The 22,063-nt window shown below is 41.9% G+C and overlaps 1 long non-coding RNA gene across 1 annotated transcript in view; it reads right to left on the minus strand.

The window, feature by feature from the left end:
• Window positions 1–22,063, minus strand: part of LOC308589443 — a 344,225-nt gene that overhangs the window by 20,284 nt on the left and 301,878 nt on the right. Inside the window, exon 4 of the long non-coding RNA XR_014009249.1 lies at window positions 15,368–15,478. This is a non-coding gene — a long non-coding RNA (uncharacterized lncRNA). The remainder of the gene's footprint in view (window positions 1–15,367; window positions 15,479–22,063) is intronic.

The following is a 22,063-nucleotide window of genomic DNA, read 5'->3' on the forward strand; positions in this document are numbered from 1 at the left end:
GGTTTCTTAGAACAAGCCCGAATCAGAACATGGTTTCAGATCCTGGCTTCTTCTCAAGTCATAGTTTAGGACCGTACGGGAGAACAAGAATCTTACTACTTGGGCAAGCCTAGTGGTTTCTTGGAACTCAGAGGATTGACTCTGGAAAATATTTGCCATGCAAAACCTAACCATCATCAATCACATGAGTGTTGCCCAGATAACCATTCACCCCATCAGGAGGCAGGACCATGTGTTCAGATTTGGTGAACTAGCATGCTTATTTCAAATGAAATCTGAGGATATGTCTACTCAAAAGTACTGATCAGGAAGTGCTTTTATGATTTTAGATTGGTTTATTTTGATCATAACTGATACTTCCTAACCATCTTTGGAATAGTAGTCATGTGGAATTCTGGACTAGCAGGTCACAAGGAGTAAAATAAGTTTCAGACGGTAGCAAATAGAGTAGGAGCAAGCTACACTTTCTATATGGATGTTTTGGTATGTCACCTTTGTAGAAATAGTACCAGTTTCATACTCTGCCAGAATATTGCTATGACACTCTGAACTATGGGTTTCTTCTGTAAGCAACTTGATAAAAGAGAAGGGTAAATGTGAGGCAAATTGCTACAAGTAAATATATTGCATAAACCTGGAGAAATGTGGATCATGATGTTTCTTTGATTTAAGTCTTACCCAGCAACAATTCTTTTTATTTATTATACCGAGTGTCTGGAAAAGTGCCTAATCTCCAGGAATCTGAGTACTGGAGATGTATGTCAGAAGAAAAGATAATTGATAGTAAACGTCAAATATTAAATCTTGATCTAGTTATTACCCAGCATATTAGCTATGTAAGAAGCTTAACAATTACAGCTGTGATTGACTAGGTGGGATCCAAAATCCTAAATATCAACTGCCAGAAGGGATAATTATAACACATTAGCACCTGCATGCTTAGACAAGATTGACAACTACCGTCTAACATCTGCTTAATATCACTTTCATACTTTTCACATTTTTCCTCCTTTTGAAAGGAGTAACAAAGATGTTATTGAAAGATAACAATAAGTCATCATTTGTGTTGCACATGCAGTCGATTACAGTTGTGTGTTGTGTTTGGCCATGTTCTGCCACTAGCTGATTTTGAAATTAAATAAGGAGCATTAAACCCGGTTTCTAAGAGATTAGGCAGCTATCGTTGTGGTGTGTTTTCTAACAAAATGTGCTTGTCAGCTGGAATCCTCTGAAACTGCAAAGTGCAGAAGCCTACCCTTCAACAGGCTGGATGAAGCAATCCAATTTATAAGGTCTGCAGAAAAATGGCTCATAATCTCATAATTAAAACAAGAGCAGATTATCTAATTGGAGGTGACCAAAGTTTAAGGACCGCTGTATTTGAGTACCAGAAGCATAAGGAACTCTCCTTCTTAGATGAACCTTATTTAGGCTTGGTAGTGGATTTATCTACAGAAATGTACCTGCAGACGTGGAGCCAAAGAGTCAGTGGGATAAAGGAGAATAAATCTTATTCTTCAGAATAGAGGGCAATGGAACTGGAAATGAATACAGAAATACCAACATCCCTACTGAGAGACACCAAAATCACATGCTCGCTGGCCCCAAAATGGCTTGCATTTTATGACCGGGAAGCTAGCTGCAAAAGAATAAATCAGTTTCTAGGGTGGGAGTGATCTTTCTTCTTTCATTTGAAAGCAAATCTCTGCACCATAGGCATTGCATTGTCATCTGATTTGGGAAGAGATTGGCTTCTGCACCAGTGCCTTTGTTTATCCGAAAGTCTGCCTCCCAAGGGTCATTTCACATGGCCTTATGTATATTGTAGTGCCTTCATAACAATAACAGTTTGCATAGTTGTATGCATGAACTAAGCACTTGCTAATTAATCTGATTGTTGTTGGAGCCTGTGGGGCAGACATCCTGATGCAGCTTACTAACTGCTCACTGGAAAAGGAAGCGTCACTCTCAAGTCAGAAGGCTTCAGATATAGTTCAGCCTCTAAAGCAGGAGTAGGCAACCTAAGGCCCATGTACCACAAGCGGCCCACAGGGGTAGCTTAACCGGCCCCTGAGCCACCCCCAAACCGAGCCACCTGCTTGGCGAGCCCCCATGCACTGTGCTAAACCAGCGCAGTGTGGCTCGGGGACTCACTTCCATGGTGCTGGATATCACATCTGTGTATGCTCAGATGCTGGAAATCACGTCTGCGCAGACGCAGATGCCAAAAATAGTGTCTGCACAGACGCAGGAAATCGTTGCCGCATGCGCTCATGCATGCGCGCAGTCCAGCCCACAGAGGGATCTCCGCTGGAGTGAACCGGCCCAGGCGAGGTAAACCTTGCCGACCCCTGCCCTAAAGCTAACCAGCTCTGGGCCAGACCAGCACCAAGAATGAAGACCACCTGGAGTCTCATACACACTACTCTGAACTCTTTGGAGGAAATGTGAGACATACACACGCCCAAATGAACAGAGATAAAGTTGTGTGACACCAGTCCATGAAAGATGAAATGTGAAAGGAAAATGTTGTGAGTTAAAGTATCACCAGGTATATGGTTAAAGAGATCCACTGTATATTGGTCCAGAGGGAAGTAGCATCCTCTGGACTTGCTGGATGGGACGAGTTGCCCTGCTTCAGTTGTAAAATTGCCGGGGACAGTTAGTGCATGCTTATCATTTCTTCTTACTCTGCACGTTTGTTAAATAAACACGTTTTTACAAAGTCAGCCTAAGTATCCAGCAATGTCAGATCTCCAAAAGAAAGTGACCTGGAAAGGCATTCTCAAACTTCCACTAATATGGGGGTACAAGAACTAAACAGTCTCTGTGTTGTTAAGCAGAATCTAAAGGACACGTGAATTAATGTGGCCTGCTTCTACAAGACCTAAAACTTTATGTAAGCTGTGTAGACAATTGCATTGTATATGGCAGCAGCGATAAAACTTTTTAAACCTTCAGCAGTGAGCCAGCTCATACATATGTTCAAGGACTTGATGATTGTTGCAGTCTGGATTTGTGAATGGGCCATAACAGATCAAACAACATGGATACGCCTCTCATTTCTCCTTAGGTCACCACAAATATCAATTGACACACTCAGCTGAAAGCCATCAGTATTGATTGATTAAAGGATGAGGAATTGAATGACACTCAGGAATGTGTGAGTAACAGCCCCAAACGTGTGATTTCCAGCAAATCCAGCATCTAGTGGGTTAAGAATGCAATTCTGTGCTCACTTATTCTGGATGGCTATTAAGCTCTGTGAGAGTAGCTTCCAAGTACATAGTGCGTAGAATGGGAGTCCCTGTCCCCGCTTCTGACCATGATCTATAAAAAGACCCTAATTTTCTAGGGTTAATATTTTGTTTTGGTTCCATATTTCACTTTTCCATTCCTGCATGGACTCTCAGTTGATTAGGGAGACCCTGATATTCTTTGATTGCCAACTACTTTTCAACTGGCTCACAGTTTGCCATCGCACAATAACTGCCTTCAGTTATTGATCTTCCCAACTCGTGCCAGCTCATTAGAATGGGATCTGATTTCTCCCTATGCCACTTGGCACCGATCTTGAACTTGGCTTCCTTGGAAACACATCACAGTTTGGCAGAATGTCTGCAAATTCTTTCACTGTGCGAATTAATTTTATTGGTTTGGGTTTTGGCCTATTCCCCCTCCCCCATTTTTTTAGTTGAACAAAATCCATCGGTGAGAAGTCTATATTTCAATTGCAAACATACTAAACACATCAAGCGTCCTCTAATCCACCAGCGTGCAGGACACTTCAGAGTTGCTTCTTAGCAAACAGATTTGGTCCAAAAGCAACAGGACAACTCCCGCAAATAGCAAACTTGGAATTTGTAGCTTGAAAGATGTAGCCTATGTGCAAGGTGACAAATGCCTAGAAATATTATTCAGCTTGCCAATGGAACATGTTTTCAATTTTCTCCTACTAGTTCTTCTAGTAAGTGACTTCACCCTATTAGGCCAAACCAAACATTTGCCTACCCATGCTCTAAGGCCTTTCCCATTCAAAATACTGAAGGCAGAGTGATCTCCATGTATTCAGGAGACCATCTCCTGGCCATTAGCTCCTATCAGCTGACCATTTTGAGCTATTCACCAGCAATCTACCTAACAAAAGAATCCTTGGCCAGCAGCCTAGCCCCATGATTTAAAGCAATTTTAGTGTTATAGCAGATTATAGCATTAACAAGGCTATTTTCCAACTTGCAGTCAGAAATCACATACTCCATAGACACTTTTAGCAACTTTGGCTACAAAATATTTGAAGCAGAAATTCCACGGAGCAGTTTGCTGTGGCAAGAGTTGATGCAACAGAAAATATATGGAGGTTTCCACAGTGCTGGTTGCCTGGGGAAGAAAATATCAATGCAACAAACAAACAAACAAAAAAAAAAACCCTGTACATTTGGATCAGCTGCTCTCCTGCTATAGAAAGTGCCACATGTACCCAAAAGACACTTTGGGGTGCAAGAACACTTGGCATAAATCAATAAATGCCCACATCAGTGGTGTAGCGTGGGGGGTGCAGGGGGGGCTGGCTGCACCGGGCGCAACATCTGGGGGTTAGGGTTAGGGGGCGCAAATCCACCGGTTAGGGGGCGCAAATCCACGGGTTAGGGGGCGCAAATTACTTGCCTTGCCCCGGGTGCTGACAACCCATGCTACGCCACTGGCCCACATGGAGAGGGATTCCCTCATATAGCATAGTAGAGCCTTGCTTTCTCACACTATGGTATATCAGGAATTTCTGGGAAATGGAAGGCCTGTTTGCACCTATGTTCTAGATCTGCTTGTCCAACCCACTCCCTCTGAAGAGTCAGGAACATGAATGTCTTGTATTCTTTGACCAAGTGGAAAAGGAGGCTAAACTCAAGTAGAGGAGGGAACATAGGCTTCCCATTCCTTGTAAGAGTGTGGCATGATGGCTGAATGCCCATGAGGATGCTATTTTGGTAGAAGGGGCAATGGGGCATTGTTCTGTCCTGTGATGATCCCTCATTGTGTGAGCCCATCGAGTTTTAGGATGGATTCACATTGCTCGTTTAAAAAATAAAATAAAATATGACATGGAGAATTTAACTCACATTTAACTCCCTGCTAACATTTTCCCTGTCGTATTTGCTGCTATCCCTGGTGCCCTTAGAAACACACAACACTGCACAACAACTCCAGACTCTAAATTGGCTTCAGCTCTTGTAAATTAGGAGGAGATACAGGCTCTGCAGCAAGAATACTTCCAGGGGCTGTTATTACTCCACAATGGGAGACATAAGAGCACACCTACTGTCCAGGTATTTGTAATAGATGTGACATCTTTTTAAATGGTGAGGCAACTGACTTGCAATGCAAGAAGTGGAAAATTATTCCCTTTAAAGATTTTATATGCAAGGACTTGACTTGTTGTACAGTCCTTCTTACAGGGGAATAACTAGCCAACCAAATTGAAAAAAATAGTATTAATGGTCATGTGTACAGCTGTACTAACAGATGGATGCAATTTTTCAGTTTCATCTTGTTTTGGACTTTGCATAGCAGCAGTCCTACTGTATAGAGACAACTCTAGAGATGATTATATTGATGAAAAGATCAACTTAAATGGCCATTTTTATATTCAGCTTCTAAAAGAGCTGCTTAATCCATAAGTTAACTGTTAAATGACTTGATGGTTGAGAGCACTTGAGTAACCTGTCTATAATGTGCTAACTCCTCAGTTGGTAATTATTGATTAAGCTTATATTACTATTTGCAGTGCAAAGGAGTGGAAAGAAAATGTCTTATACTCGGTTTGATTTTTCTTAAGCTATTATAGCAAATGACTTTACAGCAAATGAAATTTCTGTGGAGCACTATCACAGAAAAAAGCCTATGCATGACTACTCAGAAGTAAAGCCCATTCAGTTCAACGAAAATTTACTCTTGCGTAAGTGTTTATTACATTACAGCCTACAACGGAGTGAGTTTCATAAAATTAGAATGTACTCGTATAGGATTACAGTGTAGGTGTACTAAAATTGAATATCTGAATTGCTTGCTTAGAAATGTTACTGTAGTTGGAATGTATATCACCTATTCATTATCCAGTGCCAAACCATGATAGGAAAGGATGGGACAACAAGACAATAGGAAGCATATTTGTATAACCCTCTTTTGTAACAAAATAAAAAAAAAATCCTTCCAGTAGCACCTTAGAGACCAACTAAGTTTGTTATTGGTATGAGCTTTCGTGTGCATGCACACAAGAGTATCTGAAGAAGTGTGCATGCGCACGAAAGCTCATACCAATAACAAACTTAGTTGGTCTCTAAGGTGCCAGCAGAAGGATTTTTTTTAATTTTGTTTCAACTACAGCAGACCAACACGGCTACCTGCCTGTAACTTTTTTGTAAGTGCCCCCAAACTCCTAATTAGCTCAGTAACTCTTACCATAGCTCTATAAAATGGACAACTATTACTGCCTTCATATTATTACAGAGAGAAGGTAGATTGCCCAAGGCCCCCAATGAGTTCACCAAGCTCAATGAGTTGAAATTTTAACCTGGAACTTCCAGGTCACAGCTCATGCCATTAACTGTAATTTTCATACTCAAAGGGATCACATAGTGGGTAGGATGACATCACAGCAGAGCCAATCACATTTTGCTGTTAGTGGGAACACAGGACAGTTGAAAGTGATTAAACAAATAAGCAAAGAAATTTGTTATAAAATGACTAAAAAGAGGAGGCACTGCTGGGGGAGCAGGATGTTACTGCAAACTCAGATTCAGCTTATCCCTTGATAGAAGTAAACAGGACTTCATTCCAGATAAATGTGTTTCAGATCAGAGTGAAAACACTGTTAAGCTTTTCCAAATGCAACTATTTCATGGAACCTTTTTCTTTCCTTCCAGATCATTTGGCATTCCTCTTTAAAACAGTATTTTTGAATGCTGAGCTTGATTTCCTTTTAAAGTTTCATGCTTCAGACAAAGTTTGATCTCTTCCCCGCCCCCCCTCCAACACTGATACAGTTTTAGAATACTGTTTAGTTTTATGCCTCTCACTTCTTTGACATTGTTCTGTAAGTGCTGTCTTCTTAAGAATAATGTTTCTTCTGTCATGGGTATTCTGCTATAGTTGTTCCATCTCCAAATATGTTTTTTCCATATCCACATGTCAATCAACACTCCCTTTAAATGAGCAAATGACAGACAGTAGAATTCAAATTAAGGATAACAGTTTTATGCTGAAACCTAACTGCTGATGGTACCAAAAGGTGTATGCGCATCAGAAGTGGGAAATATTCCCACAAAGGAAACATATTCAAATATGTTTATTTCACGAAGTAAATAAGGCTGGTATTCCAGAAGAACGCTTCTTGGAAAGAACTGCCTACGCTAAGCAAAGTGAGCAAGTCCAAACTAGCAACACACACACTGGGGCTTCCCCATTCATTTATATGAGGGAGGTAGATCTATCCACATAACTGGATATGTGAATAGACCCTTTTTCTCTTTTGATAGCCAGCCACCAGCCACTCCTTGATAAAGTAATATGGGGGAGTGCCACACTTCATCAGGAATTCCTCCCATCATTGACTGCACACACAAACACAGTGGTGGTGAGTAATGCACAGTTATTGTCTTTGTTTATTCCCTGGAGTCTGTTCTGCCCTATGGGCATCTGATCTGTTGCTCATACATCCTCTCCCTGTATCCTTGCCTCATCCTTCTAACTCCACCTCCACCATCACTGCAACTATCATTTAGAAATAGCCGTCCACAAATATATCAGGACCCAACAAGCTCAATTCCGCCTCCTTTTATTCTGACGTTGGGAAGTAACAACAACAACAATAACAACAACAGGAAATTATTGTTTCCTCACCCACTTAGGTTTGCTCTGCCCATTTGAGAAACAAGAACACCACAAAATGCTTAGAGTTCCAATCAGTCCAGTGCAATCTTGTTTATTTTAACAAGGAATCCTTATCTAACTAGGTGCTGGTAGCAATTTATCAAGGTCAACTGCCAGCGTGAAAGCCTTTTGTCACACATTGTGCTTTAAAAATCACCACCACCACCCCACTTACTGGATTTGTGCATTAAAAGCACGTTGGGCTCAGCTTGTAGACAAATTTGCAGACCTTCTACAAGAATAAACCATTTAAACTTTGGTACCAGCATTTCTATTTCAAGTCTGGCTGACTTGGAAACTACTCAGATTTATTTATTTTTGAGAACATATTATGCAGTGTTGAAAAGTGTCTTCTTTCATTCACACACACACACACACACACACACACAGACACACAGACACACACACACACACACACACACACACACACACACATATATATATATATATATATATATCACCTATTTATATTGATGTTTCATGCTTCCCCCTCCCCCCTTCACTTGTCCTCATTGGTACCATTATGCAGGCAAACCTTTAGTGTGGTTGTGCTACCCTATCTACATATGCACCTTGTTTTTCCCTATAGCAGAAATACATGTCTCAACGTTCTTCACTTCTCCATGAACATACCTAATCCCATTAAAAGTTATTCATGACAATCCTGAAAGTAAGTCCTGTTGAGCTCAGTGGGCCATACTTCTGCAAAGACATGCACAGAACTGCGCCATACAACTGAAATCCTATGCCTACCCACCAGGGAATAAATATAAATAGGAAATAAACCCTATGGAACTCATGCTTCTGATTGTACTTTTATATCCCTTTGAAACCAACAGAATAAGATACGTTTCAATGAGACTTTCAATGCTTTTAGTGCATTTTATTTAATCCTGCCTAACCTGGATTGGATTTTATTTAATCCTGCCTAACTTGCCAACAAAGGTCCGTATAGTAAAAGCTATGGTTTTCCCAGTAGTGATGTATGGAAGTGAGAGCTGGACCATAAAGAAGGCTGATCACCGAAGAATTGATGCTTTTGAATTATGGTGCTGGAGGAGACTCTTGAGAGTCCCATGGACTGCAAGAAGATCAAACCTATCCATTCTGAAGGAAATCAGCCCTGAGTGCTCACTGGAAGGACAGATCCTGAAGCTGAGGCTCCAATACTTTGGCCACCTCATGAGAAGAGAAGACTCCCTGGAAAAGACCCTGATGTTGGGAAAGATGGAGGGCACAAGGAGAAGGGGACGACAGAGGACGAGATGGTTGGATGGTGTTCTCGAAGCTACCAGCATGAGTTTGACCAAACTGTGGGAGGCAGTGGAAGACAGAAGTGCCTGGCATGCTCTGGTCCATGGGGTCACAAAGAGTCGGACACGACTAAACGACTAAACAACAACAAAAACTTGGATTAGTGCCATATATATATGGTACCTTCTAAACTGGGCAGGTTTTCTGAGAAAGAAGGGTGTATGTAATAGGGAAGTGGAAATAAGTTCCTATTCTCCTTAAAGAGCTCGTTTACAAGCTGTCTGGCTGGTTGCAAAGTTGGGATGAAAAGCACTAATTTGTTCCCCCCCCCCAATGTGTGCTTTAATTTTCTGTCTGGGGAGCAGAACAGGCCCGCCACCCAAGTGCTAAATGAAGATGGCAAAGTAATAACAGTTAATAATAGTTTTTAAAGATTTGCCACCTGTTGTATCAAAACATGCTTAAGAACCAGATATGAAACATATGGTTCTTCCTTGGCTGTGAAAAATGAACAGATGCTCCAAAATGCCCAAACTTGCAAACAACTACAACAACAAAGGGGGTGGGCATATGAGAAACAGACAGAGATGATCATGTGATCAATGATCAGCTTTTGAGAATCAAGATGTAACATAAGATTACAAGCTTTTGAAGCTGAAGGACCAAGAAGCAAGAGCTGGGATGTGCTCACACGTGCATGCAGGACATGGCACTCTTGGCTTTTTTGAGATGGCATGTCAAATAACAAGCTTATGGGGGCCATCCTGCTTTTCAGTGGCAAGGCATCCATATACTACAGAGGAAACACCTTTGGCCATGTGCCCAGCAGTCCAGAGCTGGTTCACACATGTACATGACCACACAATAAAAATGATGGCTTGCTGCATGTATGAATGAATGAGTCATCACAGATGTAACACTGCAGGCAGAATTGCCACTGTTGTTCCACATCACCATGAGTGCCATGCTTCATTGAAGGCAGTGCGCACATTCAACTGGGAACTGTAGTTTATCCCTACAGGGCTACAGTGCTGGGCACCCTCAACAAACTATGGTTCTCAGGACTTTTTGGGGGAAGTCAGGTGTCTTAAATGTGGTTTAAATATATGTTGCATACACAGCCCTACTTAAAGCAAAGTGGACTTTCATCGCCCCTTAAATGATTATAAATCAGCTTGTGCACTTGTCTTCACTTTTTAAAGTTTTGGGTTTTTTTACAAATTAACTTATCCCTCACTTGAAAGCACTGCAGCTGCACCTCACAAAGCTGACGTGGTGATAAATGAAAAATGGATGTGATTTATTAATGTGCAAACAGTATTTAAAAATCATTTTCAATTCTTGTCACTCTAATAATCCCTCCCACACTTCGGCTAGATACTGCAATAGCACTCCCTTCTCCTGTATTCAAAGGGAGCTAAAGGAATAGTATTGCCCCAATTTGTGGGGCTTGTGCTGAACTCATGTTTCTGCAGAATCAAAAAGCCCAGAAGCTGTGCAACCCTGATAAGATCATCTGCAATAGTGTTTGCCAATCATCTGCTGGAGGCTGGGGAGTGGGGAGGATGCATTCCACTCCTCCTCCCTCTCATTTCTGAACTGATTGGCACTGTTTCCAAGAGTCTGACTAAGGCTGCACGGCCCAAGCTAGTGTTTGGGGTTTCCAACCAGACAACATGCACACACAGCAGCTTGCTGGAATGAGGCCTTTGGATGCAATCTTAAGCGCACTATGCATACAACTGGGGATACGTTTGGCTCAGTTTTCAGTTTAATACAAACTTTCCTAATTCTCATACTCTTGAAACAATATGTTGTTACAGTGGTACCTCGGGTTAAGTACTTAATTCATTCTAGAGGTCCGTTCTTAAGCTGAAACTGTTCTTAACCTGAAGCACTACTCTAGCTAATGGGGCCTCCTGCACCACCGGAGCACGATTTCTGTTCTCATTCTGAAGCAAAGTTCTTAACCTGAGGTACTATTTCTGGGTTAGCGGAGTCTGTAACCTGAAGCGTCTGTAACCTGAAGTGTCTGTAGCCCGAGGTACCACTGTATAAGAATTCTAAGGTCCCAAATATAAAATAAGCATTTCATAAATTTACAAGGCAAACACATACATAAGTATATAAACCACGTGTCTAAAATAGTACAGGAGAACAATCCTGAAGTCATTTTTACTCTCCCAGTGACCTCAAATATTTCTCTGCAAGGAGGAAGGAAATGGGAAAGCCTCTCCGTTGTCTTTTGCTTACCTGTCTTAAGGGCGTCTTTGTGTATGAATAGGGTGTACCTGCGACCTGGATTCAGGAATTAAAGTATTTACCACCACAAAAGAAATGGCTGGGCTGTCCAGGTAATGCAGTCAGTGACCATTATCCTGGTAGACAGGATTTCTGCTGTAGACCGCCTCTTTCTGTGATGTATGGTATGTATGATGTTTTAGGGGTGGTCTCTGGCTACAGGGTGGGCAACTTCAAAAGTCTATATAAGGGCTTGCACATCATTGTTCAGGGTCCCTCCTGCCTCTTGTGTGTGGCAGTGAGCACCCTGTTGCAACCGTTAATAAATATCAGGCTTACTAGCTGCCTTGCTTCTCAATATTCTCTGGTTGGCCTCTGTTATTTTCTCCTTCCGATAGGGAACCTACTTAAGGACTCTATACGGGCTCTTGGATACCCCATAAGGGAAAAGGAGCAGTTTTTCTTATAAGATTGTGAACTGAAAGGCAGCTATATGCTTCCAGAATATGCACTTCTCTGAATGTTGTGATGTAGTCATATTTCTAATATGTACAAATGTACACATTAAGAAGAGGGCTTAAAAATGCATATATCCACTTCTGAAATACAAACATGCATTATACTGGGAAAATGTGTGTGCAGAAATCTGTATTTGCATAGTAGGAAGAAATACATGCAAGAATGTGTTTGTTAAGAGCCTATAGAACTCCTTTCTTAGCAGCAGCTAGGACTTTATACGCAGGGAAGTAGAGATCAGCAACTATACCAGGTATCAAAGAATGGCATGGTAAAATATGGGGCTGAGGATTAACTCACTTTATCAGATTTAGAGAACAAAAGCAAAGTCAGGATAATTTTTGGTCAAGATGGAGTAATTTTACTGATTGTAGCAGGAGATATGGGCAACTTCCAAGCATGTGCCATGGGTTTACATTGTTAAGGGAGAATAAAAATTATGCCGATGCAGGTAAGTTGTGGTTGCCTCTCACAGGAAATCTATATTATAAGCACTATATAATTCAGAGTAGTTTTATGAGTTTGCCTCTTGATTTTTTTTTAAGTGTCTATTAGAAATAATTCACAGAAAAATGCTGTTGAATTTTGCAAGACAAAAACAAATCACAAACCATGACAGATATGTAGCAAATTGAATTTGAGATTGGGGGTGGGGAGAGAAACTGAGAGAACCCAGAATGGCAGTTTTGTCCATCCCTACTTAACAGCGGGGGGGGGGGTGTTCCAGCTCCGGCACCTCTCAGGTAGGCACCATTGTGATTCTACGAGAAAAAGGGAGAAGTTCGTGTTGAGCTTCGGCACCTCTTTTTCTAGAAAAACAGCACTGCTTAACAGTCCAGTAAAATTAGTGGGATTTAAATTGTCTGGGCCAGAGCACATACCATGCAGATAATCTATGGCTGAATTTCCCCAATTTATTTATTTATTTTTTAAAAATAAGTTTAGGGAACTCCACATTTGATCAGAGTAGTTTGTGTTGAAGGTTGAGTAGCTTTGGCCCTTCATCCTACACTTGTTTGTTTGTTTAAAACACATTTATTGAAAAGTTACACTTGAGCTCTGTCCACTGCCATAATACCACAGAACGACCACTCCAGTCCTCAATCCCACATCACTGTCATGTTGGCTCACCAAAAACCCTCAATAGGCAACCCAACTACCAATCTGTTTCAAAGTGAAGAACCTCAGGAGAGCCAATTGCGAACTTCCCTGCATCACCCATGTAGGTTGGCTCTCAGTGTCTTGCAGCACTGCAAGCTTGCCTTTGAAACATCTGTCCTCTCTGTTGGCTTCAGAATTTTGAATTCCTCCTTGAGGGGACGGCTCTCATTCTTCTATTTTCAAAAGACTACAGACCATTCCCTTCTGTTCTCTGACATTTATGAATAATTAAGTTCCCAGTCTCTCTCCCCCACCCCCATTTTTTCCCTATTGCCCTTCTTCATAATAAGGTGTGCTGAGCTCCTCAGTACTAAAAAGTGGTCCCATTCATAAATCACTCATATTTGGCAAGAATAACTGCGGCTGCTATCATAGCCTTTCTCTCTGTGAGTCAGTGCTGCTATTTACTTTATTTCTGTAGCCATGTGCAGTTTCCTTTTGATCTCTACTGTCAGGTCTTTTCTTTTTTTCTTTTTTTGCTTGGTGTTTTGGAACCATGTGAGTGTTTAGGAAAGAAATCCTTTCCTTATTATGTGTCCCTTATCTCATTATCTTGCATTTCTCTGTATTTAATTGCATAAGCCACTTGGGCTCCTTTGGGCCCAGGCTATCAGAGCGATTCTGTCATTTTGCCCTTCTTTCGATTGATTGCTACTTCCAAGGTATACACAAGCAACAAATTTCATTACCTCGTAGGTCATAGAAAGTTGTGATACTGAGCTGAACGTTGCGGGATAGAGACAACAGCTAAATGTTGTGGCAGGAGCTACTGTCTCCCCTCGACCAGATGCTGGGAATCAGAGTTAGGGAAAGTACTGTTGCACTCAAATCCTGCTACCTTTGAAGGTGACCTGGAAACTACAACTAATCCAGAATGCGGCAGCTGGACTGGTGACTGGGGGCGGCCGCCGAGACCATATAACACCGGTCTTGAAAGACCTACACTGGCTCCCAGTACGTTTCCGAGCACAATTCAAAGTGTTGGTGCTGACCTTTAAAGCCCTAAACGGCCTCGGCCCAGTACACCTGAAGGAGCGTCTCCACCCCCATCGTTCTGCCCGGATGCTGAGGTCCAGCACTGAGGGCCTTCTGGTGGTTCCCTCGCTGCGAGAAGCTAAGTTACAGGGAACCAGGCAGAGGGCCTTCTCGGTAGTGGCACCCGCCCTGTGGAACGCCCTCCCATCAAATGTCAAAGAGAAAAATAACTACCAAGCTTTTAGAAGACATCTGAAGGCAGCCCTGTTCAGGGAAGTTTTTAATATGTGACATTTTAGTGTATTTTTCATCTTTGTTGGAAGCCGCCCAGAGTGGCTGGGGAAACCCAGCCAGATAGGCGGGTTATAAATAATAAATTATTATTATTATTATTATTATTATTATTATTATTATTATTATTATTATTCTCCTCAGCGTCCTACACATGGGAGCCAACTCCTAGGGGTTAAGGGGTCTTTGCCCCCCCAAAAATATTTGAGGGGGCTGCCCCCTTCAAATAGTGTGCGTGCACCGTGTTATATAATTGCTTATGTGGGGCAAGGCTTACCTAGGCCCCTCCATATTTTATTTAAGTTGGCACCCCTGGTCTCACAATCATCTGATTGGCTACTATGAGAACTTGAACTAGGTGGGTCTTTGGCCTGATCCATTTTGTTCTTAGCACTTTTTACAACTAACCCTTAAACCTTATTTACAGGGGCTTGGCAACGGGGGTGCGGTCCACACCAGGTGTCATCATGAAGGGGGTGACATTCGGCACGGCCCCCCACCCGCGACTCCCCCAAGCCCGGTGAGCGGCAAAGCAGCTGCTGCAGCTCTCCCCCTTCCCCCAGCTCGCTGTAGGCTTGGGAGTCACGGGGTGGGGTAATGTCACCCCTCTTCAGCCTGAAGGGGGGTGACATTTGGTGCCCCTGTGCCGAGATCAACCGCCGGAGAGGATTGTGCAGCTGCGCCAATCGGCCCCATGGGTGGATCACCCTGCCCCTTGGGTGGATTGGCCCTGCCTATGGGCAGATCGCCCTGCCCCCAGGGGCACGGCATGTGTGCCGCTCCGGGTGCCAGGGCACCTAGCTACGCCACTGCTTATTTATTGGTGTGGCAACCTCTGCTTGCTTACACATTTATGTAAGTTGTATCTACAGGCTAATTTAATGACTTTGCAGGACAAACCTTTGCATGCTATATAACACATCTGATCTGAAAGCCCAACTGAATTTATTTTTTGGGGTGGTGGTGGTGACACTCTTCTTTTCCTACAAATAACAGACCTACTTACCTGGCCTGTGAGTGTGTGATTCATTTCATAATCTTTTGTACCAAAGAAGTCTTCTTTCCACAGCAGTTCCACCACTTCCCATGACCAGTTAGCAATAGGACACTCATCAGCCTGGAAGGGAAGCATATGAAAATTATATAATTGCATTTTATCTGCTTCTTTTATGATCCAGCAATTGCATTTAGTGCCTTCCATAACAGCCCCTTTGTGGGCTTAAACTCTGTCATAAGCCTGTTCAATAAACTGTCAATAATACTTTTAATTTATACTGCATTTTCACACCAGTTTATTTCATTTCCCTGATGTTTCCCTAACATTTTGCTTCCAGAAAAAAATCTATTTGCAAAAAACACAGAAATGAGCACTAAAGCTGCAGTATATTCTACCGTAGAAGTGGCTTTTAAGTCTTGTGAAAGCTCAACTACGTATAATGCAGAAAGTAACAGTTGGAGAAATGTTTAGAAAATGGAATAAACTGCAGTGTGAATGCAGCATCAAATTTTCTGGACGCCACTTAGTAGCTGTGGTTGGCAAATATGACCTATATGTCCATGCTTCCAAAGAGTAGTGCATCATCTGAAATAACCTTTGCATTTCCAGTACAGTGGTGCCCTGCAAGACGAATGCCTCGCAAGACGGAAAACTCGCTAGACGAAAGAGTTTTCCGTTTTGGAGGTGCTTCGCAAAACAAATTTCCTATGGGCTTGCTTCGCAAGACGACAATGTCTTGCGAGTTCCTGCTGGTTTTTTTTTCTTCCCCCCCTTTTTCTAAGCCGCTAAGCCGCTTATCAGCTGATCCGATCAGCAGATAAGCCGTTAATAGCGCTAATAGCGCTAATCCACTAATCCTTCAATGGGCTTGCTTCGCAAGAAAAAAAAACCGCTAGACGAAGAGAATCACAGAACGGATTCTTTTCGTCTTGCGAGGCACCACTGTATTCTATAGTGTAGGGGTCTGTTGGGCTGCTGCACTCTAAGTGACATCTCAGTTGTGCCAACACGGAAGGCTAAGGGCAGCACCGCCCAGATATAATGCCACTAGGAAGTACTGCTTCTTCCTCTTACGCTGATTCAAAGTGTGACCAGGAGAGTCAATCAGTGATGGTGAGGAAGCATGAGTGGATGCAGCTGCAGCCTTAGAATGGCCTTAGAGTGCCCAGATATGGGTTGAAAATATGGGAGACCTCAAGGCAAGGGAGGCCCAAAGGCAAGGAGAAAGCCAGGAAATTAGCCTGGAATGAAATGCAAAATCCCGACTGAAAGCATGCCTGTTACTTTATTCTGTAACAGGTATAAAGTAGTTGAGGCCATTGACCAACTGATGCTGATTTACCCAAGATCCTCAGACTTGAAAATGGGTCAGGAGAAGCCTTAGAGGCAGCTTGGGAACTGATATCAATGGGGAGCAAGATTGGACCATCTCCTTTTATTGGAGGAAGAACAGGTACCTTTTGTTCTGACGCTCCTAACTCCACTCAATGACCCTAGAGTTGAGGTTGATTGTTTTCTTGTTTTCTCCAAGTTATAGGTCTTTCTAGTCATATGATTTGGAAATGGAAATGGTATGAAAACCCCATAGTATATTGACCATTGTGGCTGTTGTAAATTGAAAAGGCTGCTAAGATGCTGTATAATGGCTGGTGATAGGCCAGCACTGTGGTTGAAATGGGGTCTCTGGCTCTGCTCTGGTGCCAGGATGTGGGGTTGTACCCTGTTGTGGGAACTGGGAACCATGAACCTAAGCCTATCAGAGTGTTGGTGCAACATGAGACCTCATCTAAACAGTGAAGATATCATATTGATAATTGTACCGTTACAAGTTATTTATTCCAGGAAAATACAGAAGATGTAATTTACTCGCTGGTAACCATGATGCAAATGTCAGGCCTCATGTAGATTATCCACCTTCCCAGATGTTTATGTCTCGTGCATTTACAAACACACTGGGAGAACGTAGAACTGATTTCTGCATGCTTAATTCATGCAACCTTTACCCTGCAGAGTGCTACAGTTCTGCCTAGGAACTCATTATGCCACATCAAGAGAAGGATATTAGCAAAGTATACACATACTCACTCTACCTATCTCTTATAACAACCTTTATGCCCCAATTTTCAGCTCCTTTAAATCAGTATTATAATTACACTAATAAGAACAATGTCTAATAACACCTCTTCAGGTATTGGGCTGACATAATTTTACAGGGTCATATGATGCCATGAGTTCATTAAAATATTTTTATTACAAGATTCACTAATGCAATTCATAAACGGATTATTTTTTAAAAAAAAAAAATACAATACAAATTAAAGTGCATGTGCCTAGTTAATACATTTATTCTGAGCACCGTCTTCGCTTGGCTAATAATCTGGCTAAGAATCTGTCACCATATTTCTGTACTTATTATGACTCTTTAGTTGCTGTTGATGAAGCTGGATGGAATACAATGAAACCATGAAACAAATAACTATCTATTAAGCCAAGGAAAGGCCCACTTTTTAAAATGGCATATTATATGCAATGTAATAATGGGACTTCCCCAATGTATAAAGGGCCTATTTGCAGCTAAGATGAATGGAGGCACCGAGAAGACCTTATGCACCCTGACCTTTTTAGAGATAGTTGAATAAATTGTGGGACTTACCATGCAATCCTGTATGTCTTTACCCAGAAGCAAGTGCCACTAAGTTCAGTTCTCCCAGGCAAGCGGATATAGGATTGCAGCCATCCACCTAAATAGTTCTGCTACTGCAAGCAGTCTCAGCTGTGCAATGGAACTTCCTTGCCCTCTCCTTGTGTGACCCCTAAATCTCCTCCAGGGGTTCCCCCAACCCTCCAGAGTAAACTTACAGAGGGCACCGGGGAGGGGGCACACAGGGAGAAGAAATGGTTGGGACATACCATTGTGCAGTTAAAATTTCTTGCACTAGCCAAGCTGTTTAGTTGGATACCGTGCAGTGTCCCTGAAATATATTAATATATTGAAACTTTATAAGTAAAAGAAAGTCTTCTGAATCGGTAAATCTGTGTTCACCAGTCCAGAGTGCTTGGTGCTCACATAGCTGACGAGTCTTCTGCTATTCTGCACAATTCTCTCCACACAGAAAACAAGTATTTCAGAGCTTGAACCATTCTCTTGGACTTCTGGGGTTGTTGTCGTTGTTGTTTTAATGAGGGGCATTCAGTTATGTGAGTCCTCTGCCTACTGTCTGAAGTTGTACACCCCAGACACAGACTGACCATGCCAGTGAGAACTACGGAAACTATATTATAACTGCCTTGTAAAAATCAGGATAACCCTTTTTATAGTAAATTGGAGGCTTTTTTGCAGAACGAAATAGGCACCTTCAACTTGTAATCTTATGTAGATGCGATTTCTGTCTATTCTGTGCGTGTCCTGGAAATGGTTCATTTATAGAAATGAAACAGTCGAAATGCTTCGAGAGGTCCCTGATGGCTTTTTCAAGTTGGCAAAACTTGAGACGTACCTTGGACACTTGGTAAAATGCCAGTTGGCGTGAATAATAGACATATCTCTGTCACAGCAACTTGTAGAGGAAGTTGCTGCAACTAGCCTGGTGAGGCAGCTGGGGTGAACTCCAACTGCAGCAAGAATAGGAAGTAAGTGTCTGATCGTGTAATGTTCTGTGTATGTCTTTGTTTCCACTGTGTCACATTCCTTATTATATTACACTCCATACAGTGCCCTCCCTTTTTTACATGCATTGTCCATTATTATATTAGAGCTGTCATTATGATGGACAGAGGAGTGTGGCGGGAGGGCCTCTGTATTGTAGGGAGCTCTTGAGGAGTGCAGTGTTCTGCTGAAAGAAACATTGGCACACCCCGCTGCAAGATCCCTGTGAGTGTTGGGCCACCAACAACAGGAATGGAGAATAGGTTAGTCTCATTGCATTCCTTATCCCCCTCCCCCATAGTAATAAATGATAGCTATTCATTTTTATGGGAGAAAGCAAAGGAGCAGCATAAAGAAATACCCATTTTATTTTATTTATTTTATTTTATTTTATTAAAACCTTGCAATATCATCTTAAGACTTGGAAAGCTTGAAACTGCAATTGACTTGGGCATTGCCTTGGGGTCACTGGTGTAAACTGCAATGCAGAATGCATCCCCCCCCCATTATTATTATTTTTTAAATCCCATATCCCAATAGACACAGACATAGACATAAGCAGCAGCTGGACAGCAAACAGTCATGTTGAAAAGAATGAGTATTTAAATATTCAGCTCCCATTTTTGAAAATTGCATTGCAATTTTGAAAGCACATTTTCACTTAGGAAAATTAGGCCTTAGAGTCCTGCTGCAGATGACTGACAGAGCCAGCTCCCTGTCAATCTCCTAGAGCTCTGAATGCTGATTAATTCCCCATTTAAACTGCATGACTACATTTCACATTGTATGCTCGCATCATGAGGAACAGTAATGTCTCTGCTGGATTTACTGAGATGCTAAAAGAATGAAAAGGAAAAATAGCGGCAAACCCTTTTGCAGAGACTTTTCGGTTGCAGAAGGGTTTGGCTCTGCATCTGATGACTGGGCTGGAGTCTAAACCTGAGATTTCTGAGCTGTATAGGAACGTAGAAGCTCTTGATCTGACCTCTCAACCTGTCTTCTATCTAGGTATTGGCTGTCTCACCAAAGAAGTGCCTGTTTTACATGACATTAGCACTGTACACATAGAAGAACCTATGAAATCGCAAGCCGGTGGAAAGTAAACTGAAACAGTTAAAACATGTTTACTTCATTTATTATTTAATTTATATCCCACCCTTCCTTCCAAAGGAGCCCAGGATGGCAAACAACAAGTGATAAAGCAATAAACACATCTTTAAAAAAGAAATCCAGTGCAGATGCAGACTGGGAAAGATTTCAGCTTAAAAGGTTTGTTGAAAGAGGAATATAATCAACAGGCACTGGAAAGACATATGGGGATGCTTACACACGGTACAGATAATTTTTATACTGTCGGGGTCTTGTTGGTGCTGTTAACAAGGTTTAAAATTATTTCACATTATTATTGTTGTGAATAAGTAGATACTTGGATGCAATTTACTTAGCGGAAGCTATTCTGCCATGACCTGCAGAAATGAAATGGATGGCACAATCTCTTTTATTAGTACAAGGAGGTACCGTTTAGAGAGTGGAGGGTGGAGCCTCCATCCTGGTGTTCCAAACCATAGGTTCAGACCATTCCTCTAGAACAAGGGCAGCCAATGAGGTGCTTTCACCACTTTGGGGCCCGTGGGCCAAAAAATTGTATATAAATAAACTGTTCCACACTTCCAGGTGTTGTTGGGCCACAGTTATCACCACAAGAGCCAACTCCTAGGGGCTAAGGTCCCTTTGGGCCTCCCCAGTAGAATATTTGAGGGGGCCGGGGCCCAAAGTTGATGGCACTTGCCATTAAAATGGTCGGTGGGTGCGTCACGTCTTGTGATCAAGTATACGGGGTAGGGCTTACCTGATACCCCCAATATTTTATTCAGGTTGGCACCCCTGCCACTATCCCTGACTATTGGCCATGCTCATACTAGTAAGTAGAGTATGAGACTTTTAATCTCAGGGCTCTAGTTTCGAGTCCCACGTTGGGCAAAAGACTCGTGCATTGCAGGGGTTTGAACTAGGTGAGCCTCGTGGTCCCTTCAGTCTCTTACGATTTTGTGTTTTAATGATTCAGTGAAATTGGTTTATGTACTAAGGATGCATGCAGAACTCCTAAATCCCTTGTGACGTCGCTGTATGAGTTGTGATGACTACTAGGGTATTAAAGAAATAAGGGATAAAATAATTTTTTTGAAACATAAGGTACTTTTTGCAATTTAATCTTGAATTCTTCCAAGAGTAGGTATGGAGGAAAATTTCAATTTGGTACAGATTTCAGGCAGAATCTATCAGATTTGCACTTTCCAAAACCATATGCAGACCAAGACACAACTATCTTTTGAAATTCACACTCATCCAAATTTTGTGGTGCATTTCTCTAACTAATCAATGCTTACAAAAATGCATGTTTTAGGTGAAAGTGTGCATCAAGATAACATGCACAAATACATTATTTATCGGGGGGATTGTTTGCAAAAATGTGTACAAAATTGTATGTAAACATGTGTTTATTATGAGAAATTTGCACTACAATGCTGCTGAATTTTCGTAAGGATTTTTCTTTAAAAGAAACACAATAAATTGATGCAAAATGTGATTAATTGAATTTAAGTCTGGAAAAACAAGAAACTAAGAGAATTGAAATAGACAAGTCCTTCCATCCCTGTCTAGGAGCATGACTTTCAAGTTACCAGCAGCTTTCTCAAACTTGAATTCCCAGATGTTGGACTACCAATCCCATCATCCCTGACTGCTGACCCTGCTGACTATGGATGATGGGATTTGCAGTCCAGGAACATCTGGGAACCCAAGATTGAAAAAAGCTGAGGTAGAGAGAGATGGCTGCTTTGGGCAACTGATCTGGGTGTCACAAAAGAACAGCAAATTGTGAGTTAATTCATGTATTATTAATTTTCCCCAAGTAAAGGAACTTGTAGGATTTTCTGCCTCCATCTCTGAAGGATTAAAATTTAAGAGGGCACCCAAGTACTTTGTGGCTACTCAGGGTGATTCAACAACAGTATTTGGTAATGCCTCATGTAGAGTTGAAGTAGCATCCCTGCCTTGCT

Source organism: Podarcis bocagei (genome assembly GCF_964188305.1).
Source record: "Podarcis bocagei genome assembly, chromosome: 6".
Taxonomy (NCBI): Eukaryota; Metazoa; Chordata; class Lepidosauria; order Squamata; family Lacertidae; genus Podarcis; species Podarcis bocagei.